The sequence below is a fragment of the Neomonachus schauinslandi genome, chromosome 3 (assembly GCF_002201575.2).
Source record: "Neomonachus schauinslandi chromosome 3, ASM220157v2, whole genome shotgun sequence".
Taxonomy (NCBI): Eukaryota; Metazoa; Chordata; class Mammalia; order Carnivora; family Phocidae; genus Neomonachus; species Neomonachus schauinslandi.
In genome coordinates, this window is record NC_058405.1 from 136,577,317 (window position 1) to 136,588,037 (window position 10,721).

Here is a 10,721-nt window from a genome sequence, read left to right on the forward strand (position 1 = left end):
TAACATGTTAACCTACTTACCACCCTATTTCCCAGATGCAAGGATTTTCACGATTTCCTGCCTTTCTGTGTTTTGTGGTTTAAGGAAACATTCGCAGTCAAATTAATACACTATATTTCAGAGTCTGAAAATTCTGTCAAGGTGATTGTGGATATTAAAAAAATGTTATAAGTCAACACTGGAAAATCTTGAAGCAAAAATTCAGTGGCATAGAGATGTAAACTTAATTTTTTGTGTGACATTTTAAGCCTAGGTGTTTCATGTTAACTTTAAAATTTTTCTGAGCAGAGCATTTATGGACAAAGAACTGCCTAAAAAGAATTGCTTCATAATAAGAGGAGCACATGAAAAATAAAAAATACTCAGTTACCGTGTATATGTAGTTTTCCATACTTTAATGTAGTATCTTTAATCTGTTTTCAAAAAAAACCCTTTTCATCCATCAACTTTCTATACTGATCTCTACTATGAAATCGTGAGAGAAGCAAAATGTAGACAAATGTAATCTTTATTTTTATTCATTCATTCATTTATTTTTAATGTAATTTTTAAATAAATGAAACTAATGAATTTAAAGGCTACTTATGCACATATCTGGATATAACATCCATGCAAAATATCCTCCATGGTAGGGATATCTGGCAGATAAAGAATAAAAGGTAAATGAAAAAACTGATAAAGTAGGGCAGCTTGGGTTCTAAGGGGAGCTACAGTTTATTTTTAAATTAATTCACACACAAAATGTTTTAATATTGATTTCTAAAAAAAACCATGCCCTTGAGATTTATCTCACATGATTCTTCCTATATGTAGGATTAGTTTCCCCTGACCGTCTGCGGTTTGCTTTTCTTATATTTTAAAACACTGATCTATTGTCTTTAGGGATCCAGAGAAGCAGTGGTCCAGCCCATGGGAGGTGGACTACTGGATGGGAGGTGAAATACTCCTTCTACTGGAATAGACAACATCAGCTTCAACTCTTATTCTCACATGCTGTATACAGGATATGAGCAGCCTTACATGGTAGGATAGCACAAGTAAGAAATATGACTGTATTAAAAACAGATTATCATCAAGAATTGTGAGAAAGATAAGTGAAATTTCTGTCAAGAGGGAAGAATGAGACGAGCTCCAAACTGTGGATTTCAACTCTCAAGTCCACATATGACTGGTGGTGGGATATGTTTCCAAGATACTAAACGCCATTACCTTGACCGTCGACATGAAGCGATCAGAGTCATATTTATTGATGAAACTCTCAGCTCCCAACCAGCTGCACTGAGTGAGCATCATACAGCTGTCAACAGAGCCGGGGCCCCACGCCGATGCACGCTTGTGACATTTCCCTTTCATCATTTATGAGAACAAAAGATCTTGAAGTTTGTAGGACACCAGAGTAATTTTAAAACAGTTTCCACAAATGCTATATTGGGGTCTATAAAATAAGCACTTTTCTGGCTTATGGTTTTTAGGAGAATCAATTGCAAATCAAATTAGAACCATAAACACGGTACTTATGTCAAGGATTCTACTCCTGACGTGAGGGTTACAAGTGCAGCCAGCCATTTGGGGAGGTAGTTAATTACCATAATTCCAGAGCATAATCCTCTTCATGATGTGTGATGGTCTCACCTACGTGATTGCACAGGTGTTTTATAAGTTTAAGACCCTAAAAAGCCACTTAATTATTTTACTTCTTCAAGGTACTATTTTGTATCTTTGACATTGTTTGGTAGCTAGAAGATGCAGTATGATTTAAAACTAGCAATAGTAAGCAAAGGGCCAAAGAATTTGAGTCTCCCATGCCAATGATTATATTAGATTTGATCAAACTAGTAAGTCAATAATGACCTTGAACTGTAATTTAGGAAGGAGATTCCTCAATAAGAAATTACTCCTGGATGAAGTAGCAAATTATATAGAAGTGTGGGATTTTTCACATATTTAAAAAAAAAATAGAAAAAAACAAGATACATGGAATTGAATGACCCTGTACTCAAGTTGTTAGGGTATGATCTTGTTGTTGTTGTTTTGGTTTTGTTTTGTGGTGGGGCGATGGAGGAGGATGAGAATGAAGATGAGAGAAAGCATCACTGGACAGAAATGAGAAAGAAGTATGATTTTCATATCCTCATTCCATGCTGCCTGGGATACCCAGGGACCTACCTACGAAATACAATGTGGACTATAGCTATACAATGACAAAATTACATCAGCTAGGAACATACTATTCATATATACCTAAAACCATTTGATTATTAAAATTAATTTTATCTTAGTATTTTCTTGCATCATCTTTTCCTAACAGGAATAGATTTGCGGTTTTCATTTTACTCACAAGGAAGCTAAGGTAGGAATGCAATGAACACTTCTGAAACGAATTGTTTACACAAAAGAGAATTCCTAAAAATGACTCTGAAATAATCCAGGGCATGTGTATCTACATATTTAAGGCTAGGATACCTTCCCTGGGAAAGGCCTGAAGCCTTACTTAAAAAGAGAGACAGAGGGCGCCTGGGTGGCTCAGTTGGTTAAGCGGCTGCCTTCGGCTCAGGTCATGATCCTGGAGTCCCAGGGTCGAGTCCCGCATCGGGCTCCCTGCTCAGCAAGGGGTCTACTTCTCCCTCTGCCCTCTTCCCTCTCGTGCTCTCTGTCTCTCATTCTCTCTCTCAAATAAATAAATAAAATCTTTAAAAAAAAAAAAAAAAAGAGAGACAGAGAGAAAAGATTGCCTTGCATTATGTGTGTGGAACCTGGCGATAGGGTCTCCCCTTGATGGAAGCAGGTCTTCCGACTCTCGGGCAGGTCGTCCAGAAAGCACTGGCATGACCCTTTCCAGGGTGCAAGATCAGAAAGAATGCCCAGAATCACCTTTACTCCCTCGTGCTGGCATTTCAGGTGGGAAAACCCTCCTTATGCACCCCCACTCTGAGCCCAACGTCACACTTTTCATCTCGCGGCTTCCCACCAAGCCCCACGTAGGTGAGGGTGCAGTGAAAGAGAAGTGCTTTTTGGACCTAAGTGGTCCTTACACCTGAGACACAACCCCTGAGGGCTCACCAGTCCCCATATGACTCCTTGCAAACCCCAACTACTCGTTGGTGTATATGGGGGATTACCAGTTATACATAAAACTGAGCATTTAATTTGAAGCAGGGATATTTTTGATCTGGTGGCCATGGGTTTCTGGAGTTTGTCTCTTTTTCATCCACACTCAAGGCTTCTATCAGCTTCCTCCTCTGTAAAATGAGCCTCGTAGAGAGGACTTGAGGATTAATGGAGATAATGCATTGTAAAGCACGGACCACAGCGCTGGCATGGAGAAAGTCCTCAATACATGAGAGTTACTGTTTTGTTGTTGCTTGATGTGCAAGATATGAATGCCCCTGTGAAGTGTACATGTGCTTGTGTTTGTCTCTGAGCGTGTATATGTGTGCATGTGTGTGCACATATATGCAGATGTGTGCGTGCCTATCATCCAAAGGAGAAGAACAACTGGGGGAGAGAGAGAGGAGGGAGTAAGGAAGGTAAGAAAGAAAGAAAAAAAGAAGAAATGTAAAAAGTCTTGGCCCCTGTCCCTCTCCCACAAAGAGGGCGTCCTCTCAACCCTTCCCCTTCACACCTCAACTGTGGCACGAGTCCCTATAGGTTGGTGAGGTCCCATCCAATTTATGCTGTCAGTTCATTTTTCAGATCCCCTCCCCCTTATTTGTATCTTACGGTGAAGGAGCCAGAGGAGCAATGTTCCACGGGGGTTGAGCTGAAGCCTGTCAGACAGCATCAGAGCTGAAAATTACAGCCGATTAAAGGAATAAAAAACCTCCAGGATCATTTGGTAGTCTCGAAATTGACATGTTTAGGGGCTACCCCTTTAAAGAGCTGCTTGGTCTCTCGGCTCCGAGATGGAGCTTTTTCTGGAACCATGTTTATAACCCCGAGAAACAGAAAGGAGTGAACTCACAACCTTTTATGGAGCTTTAAAAGCTTTGTTTTCCCTCTCCGGTGTTTTTTAATCTTAAAAACAAAAGCACTGGGAAACTTGCGTTCGAGCATGAACAGCACATCCTCCTAACCGAAGGAAAGCTCCCAAAGCCTCGGGAGCGGGTGGGCTGTGAATACTGCAGCTGCAGTCTGTTTTCCTGGGGGTTAAAAACGCCGCAAAGCCCCGCTTCCCTTCCTCAAGGAGCATAGGAAACGATCTGCTCCGCGGTGGAAATAAAAATGTGAGGCTGGCACTTACCGGCGGTGACACTAATATAATGCCCTCTAAAAAGCCCGCGATAACCGTGTTCACAGCCATTAAACGTCAGGGATGCGATGCAAGCTGGCAGGAGCGCCGGCCTTCCGGAGCCTGGGCGGCGTGGCCTCAAATCTTTCCACGACTTACTGTGTTTTCTGTTTGCGGCTCTTTATGGGAGCGCACGTTTTTATTTTTTTTTAATGGATGTTAAAACATTTATAACTGTACAAGGTCAACGCAGAAAGGCTTGCATCGAAACTGAACCGGCACAAGTAGCCACAAGGGATGGATTAAACCTCCAAGTTAGAGTGAACGTCGCGAATGGGTGGATGCCATTTCGCGATGCCTGTAACAAAATGGCAGCCAGGAAGAGCGGAGCCGACAGACAAGGAAAGGTGTGGTTGGGCTCACCTGTGTGCAAGGCCAGGGTGGTGGGGAGAGGTTCCCAGGCCCTGGCCTGCTGACCTAGGGGACTGCCATTCTGCCTCTTTCGAGTCTGTTTCTACTCCCCAGCTCCCGCCCCCCGAGTCATCCCGCGTTACCCCACTCTCACCCTCCCTTCCACCTCGTCGAAGACGAGGACAAGGTCTTCGTCTTGTCCTCTGGGTCCTTCCAGGACCCAGACTAGGACCCTATCTCAAAGACACATGGAAGTTTACTTGGAGACATCTATCCCAAGTCTCCTATAGTTTGGTACATGTGTGATAATTGATAGATTTATCATGAAAAGATGAGGACATTCATTGCAATTTTCTTCAAACATCAGAGAGAATCAGCTTATAAACCAGCTGCAAAGGGTTATCTCTGGTTAGACTTCAACCCCTATTCCAGCATGTAGGGCCTCAGTTGTTGCAAGTTAAGGGTCTCAGGGAAAATCAACAAACCCAATGAGTTAACTAACAGGGTTGTTTGGAACCATGAGAATATAGGAAGCTGAATAGGAGAAAGAATAGTCCTGTTTAATATGCCAGATTTCTATAGCCAATGCATGTGAAGAAGGTTTGTGAGAAGAGTGGGAGTTTCTCTCCCTCGATTCTATAATTTACTAGCTGTGCAACCATGCACAATTCCCTTTCTCTCTCAGATCATTAGTCTCCTCCTCTGTAAAATGGGGATAAGCCTACCTACCCTGTCAGCACTATGCAAATGTTCAATGTTGTTCTCTTTATCCAAAGGTAAAATCAGTAAACTTCTAGAAAGCATACTGATCCCAGAAGCAAAGACCAGCATTCCAATATCTGCTTCTTCACTGACTGAGTTAACCTGTTTATCTCCATTTCATTATCCATAAGATGGAGTCATATGCCAGCCCCATTACTTTGCAGAAAACAGAATAAAGTATTCTTGATGAAAATGCTTTGAAAAATGCCAAATGCCATACAAATGTGCAGTATTATAATTTCTACTATGCAATAGAACCACTTCATAGAAATTTTCTCCTGATGTTGGAATCTGATATCTTTAGACGTTATTCTCTTTTAAACCTGATATTTCAACCACATAAATACGTGAGCATTTAGCAGTCTCCTGATGATACATTTGGAGTCTCAAAATATTAAGTTATTCATTCACAGATTTCTCATCTCAAGATGACATATCCTCTAGCGGCCTTCCTTCTATGATGAGTCACAGCCTTCGAGGCAATGTCTAGACCACACCAACTGTTCATTTGAAGAGCAAGAAGTAGTGATTTTTGCCTATGTCACTGGAAACAATGAGCTTGACTGATTACAGTTACTAAAGTCGTCCATTCAGTGAATGGTCTTTCTACTGAAAATAGAGATGTGTGGCCCCTGAGAGATACCCTGAGATTGCAGAAATACTCATGCCCTCAGGAGGGGTCAGTCTGACTGAACAGAGAGACCCACACACAAAGCAGACATTAAACATTTCTGTCATGTGTACAAGACTGGCCTTCCGCTGGATTTTTTTTTTTTTAACTATAAACCACTTTCAGAAGGATAAATTTGTTTCAGCACCCATGATAATTATTGGCAGTATTCCTAAATCCTCAAACCTTTACCTGTTGCACAGAAAGGTATATACGGTATTGAGGATAGTAATTTATGCCCACCTTTTTTCCTCTTTTGACTTTAGTTTTGATATCACATCATGATTCAAAGCTTGGTGCACCATAAATTTTCTCCAAATGTGTAGTAATTCCTAGGTGCAGTCTAAAGTTATGATTCATTTATACTGGAGTGACAGCATAATACCTAGGTGTCAGAATCCATTAAAACTGTTCAATGTCTTCTGTTTATTTTTAGAACCAATTGAGACTTAACTGATGGTGAAAAATATACAGTCAAGTGTGTTTACTTCACCTTTACAAAGAATCCGTTATAGTCCCAATTAATTTGTTATTCCTGTCACAACAGGTACTGGATACTTCAAAACTGTCATTACTGTTTCTGCCTTTCTTTTGAGAGCTTGTGTTTATTTTTAACCCATTCAGAGGTATCTGCCTATAGTGAGCTAAGGATTTCTGTGTGTATGTGAGAGAGAGAGAGAAAAAGAGAGAGAGAATAGGATTCTCAGGACAACATAACCTGATACAGATTCTGCACTAGAAATCTTTTTCTTATTGCCAAAGTGAGGTGTGCTTCTTTATACTAACTTTAAAGACTGCTCTCAGGGGATATGGAGACCCAGTCCTGGTGTGCTAGACCAGATGGACAACAAGAACATTTGAGATGTTCTAAATGTGATAGTTATTGACATCGAGGTATTGTTTTCTGTGTAATATTGTCCTTCATTATTTATTTCTGAACATTTTGTATATGTGGATTCTAATGAGAAAGTCTGCAGTACGTGGAGAAGAGTAGCTGTTAGCTCTCCCAGGCAAAAATCAAGTCCTGTTCATTATTCCTTGAAGGAATGAATTCGCATTTGTAAGCAATTATTATTTTTGTAATCTGAAAATATAAAAAAATACAAAAATAGGATTTCTCGATAAGCATGAGAATGGTATGCACAAGATAATTTACATCATACAAATTTCCATCTGTACTCAAGCCAAAAATGACAAAACAACTAAAAGTCAATTAAGACAGAGGTGTGTGAGACAACCACTTACCTCTTAGCCTGCAGTTGCCCCAGGAAGTTGACGGTATACTCCCATCACTAAACTGTGATGATCAGAATCTGCTGTGATCACTCCATGGCACGGAGCGCACCTGAGGGTAAAGGCTGCTGCGAGGCTCACAAGTGGGCACTCAAGAATCAGACTGTCTTGGTCTAAGCCTGGTTCACATCCTGGCTTTGATTTGAACTTAGCTATGTGTCCTTGAATAGGCTACTGAATCTCTCTAAATCTCAGAATTCTCTTCAAAAATGGGAATGAGAATATTTCTGAACTCCTGGGAGTTCAGTGAGCATTAAATAACATAATGTATTGGAAGCACTTGGCACAATTCTGGGCATATGAGAAATTCATAGTATGCGTTGGTACTAATGTAACTATTATTAGTAATAACAGTGACTGGGGGAAGTACGAGGTCTAGTTGACCTGACTGGAAAAGGTTTGAGGATGTCTTGGGACAGAACAAACCAATAACCTCTGCTCTAAAAGACAAGCAAAGGACTAGAGAGACCTCTTAGGATGGAAGTGAGTGCTAGGACATGGAGCAGCGTTGTGGACTTAGAACAGGGGGCAGAGGCACCTTCTCTGAGGTGGGAAGGTCACTGAGGAGAGGTCAACAGGGAGAAGCTGCCCACTCTGAGGACCTCCTTGCCCTGGCGATGGGCCAACTTTCGCTCCAGAGACCACCCAGCTTCAGACTTTTCCAGTGGCTGGGCCATAAGGCAGATGTAATGTTGTCATTACCTCTGACTGAATCAGACAGGAAGGCAAGGAACTGACACGAGAGAACTTGTTCCAGGCAAGTCCATACGCACCTCAAGCTCAGCTGATGAGAATTTATTAATGAGAATTTACTTATGGCTCCCTTCTCTGAAAGGATTTGAGATGATGTACTATAAGCTTTAAAAGAAAAAAAAAAAAAAAAAAAAAGGACTGAAGCAAAGAGAGAATGGAAGTGGAAGAATCCAGAGTAAACTCTAACATTTGTGACAGCTGAGTGCACAATTGGCTTTGCGCTTCCTGGTAACCGAAGTAAAAAGTAAGGCCTTTTGCCTTTTAAGAAAGTATATAGCATAGCAATTCTTCCAGGAAGCCAAAGTACTTTGACATAAAATTCTGGAAGCTATGTCATGCATAAGGAAATCTAGAGGGGCTATTTTTTCATTGACATATGATAAGAAATGTGTCCTTTATAAAGTTTCTTTTAAAAATTTCCAGTGTTATCTCAGCCAAACTAAGGAGTTAAGAGAACTATTAATCCCAAGTTCAGAAAAGTAAAGGAGGGAATGTTCCTAGAAGAAGCTAGAGAAGTCTGGGAGGTGAGGAATAAGGAACTGATGAAGATAGACTCAGGGTGTTGACAGAGTTGAGGAGAACTCGGGTTGTGGACCTCTTCCCACCTGGCCTATTGCTTTCAACAGCAACGGAACTAAGAAAAGTCGAAGAAAGACATAAAGGAGTCTCAAGTATAGTAGAATGTAAACTATTCAACAATACAGCAGAAAGGGACAATTCATATTGGCAATTGGGAGAGCTCTACATGTGAACAGCAATCTAATTGTATAATTTTTGTTGATGAAAACTAGCTAAAGAGTATCATAAGCTAGTAAGGAAAGAAATTGCTTCATGTTTTCCAAGAAGTTATATTTACACGTATTCAGATAATGGGGAGCGAGTTCGGTTTTATTTTATGGCACTGAGTACCACTGGATTTACTTTGTAAATATTGATCATACATATCAAGACCGCTCTAGCTTCTCTGTCTCCACACTGGGCTCTTGAGTTCAGGCTCCCAGAATCTCTGATAACATCTACAGCAATGGACGCCTGTCTTCAATCTGGTGGTTCAGCTCTCTGGTGTCCTTGTTATCATCCTTCAGAAACACAAATCTGGTCATGTTGTTCCTAGAGTTAAGGTCCCGCATGGTTTGCCAACACCTCCAGCAGGAGCATTTCTGAGTAATTCAGAGAAAGCATTGCACAGTTTGGGATTTGGCTTCTTTCCCAAATAGGAGTTTCAGTTCTATCTTGCCATGGCTCCCTAACCTGCTCCTCTCAGCGCATGCCTGGAAGGCCCTTCCTGCAAGGATCGCTGGGCAACTGGCATCCATTCCAGCTGAGTACTATCTCTTCTCTGATGGTCTTTGTGACCTGTGGTCTCTCCCATCTCTTTCCCAGCTCCTAGACAACAACTTTTTACGGCAGTCATTACTTTGAATTGTAATTATTTATAAATATGTCTGGCTTCCTCACTTAAATTCTTTGAGAAGAGAAAAAGGTCTGAGTGCCTGATAGTAGTGTAGGTCCTTAAAAATATTGGTTTAATTCATAAAGGAAGTAATATTGACCTAATGGTATTACAAACAAGTGTGAGATTGTGCATTTAATTGAACTTTTGGTTCACTGCAAAGAGAGAGGGTGTAAGTATCACATATTTCCAATATAGCTCTCCTAATCATGGGTGTCAGAGCTCATTAGCTGTATAGAGTTCTCGGGGAACTTGACATAACCAAGAGGACTTATTCTATAAGAATCAGGGAAAGTATTAGTAGTGCTTCTGTCTCTTCATTTCTTGGTATACTTCATATTTCAAAGAGATTACTTACAGCCATGTGACCTTGGGCAGATTTCTTAACTTCTGTGAGCATCAATTTCCTTTCCTGTAAAATGGGGATGACTAGAGTATCTTTCTCATAGCACTGTGAGAATTAAATTATATAACATGTACAAAGTTCTCAAAACAATGCTGGCACATAGTAAGTACCATGGACTGAATTGTGTCCCCCAAAACTCCTATGTTGAAGCCCTAATCCCCATTGTGACTGTATTTGGAGACAGGGCCTATAAGGAGTTAAAGTTAAATGAGGTCAAACTACACTTGATCTTAGCCAAAAGGCTGAGAAGTGATAGGTTAAATGAGGTCAGGGCAGGAGGGCCCTGATGTTGATGCCTTATAAGAAGAGACACAAGAGAGTTCTGAGTTCTCTCTCTCTCTCTCCCTCTGTCTCCTTCCGCCCCCCCACCCCAAGGACACAATTAAGGCAGCCATCTATAAGCCAGGGAGATAGCTCTCACCAGAAACCAAATGGGCTGGCATGATCTTGGACTTTTCTAGCCTCCAGAACTATAAGCAATACATTTCTGTTGGTTAGCTTAATCAACCGATCGGTGGTATTTTGTTATCACAAACCTAAGCAGACTAAGACAGTGAGCACTTAGTAAATGTTGGCTACTATTGTTATTATCTTTATTATTTGATATTTTAGGTCTCCCACCAAAAGTTCTCAAGCTCTTCTAATGGGTGTTTTCTTTTGCTTGGCAAACTACCAAGGTGGGGAGGAACCCAACCTTTTTTACTGCTTTGGTTTCAAAGCAGAATTTAACAATGGACTTCAAATA

The 10,721-nt window shown here is 40.9% G+C and overlaps 1 pseudogene; it reads right to left on the bottom strand.

Moving 5' to 3' along the window:
• Positions 1-10,017: 10,017 nt before the first annotated feature.
• On the bottom strand, positions 10,018-10,230 carry LOC123324535 (annotated as a pseudogene).
• Positions 10,231-10,721: the final 491 nt, after the last annotated feature.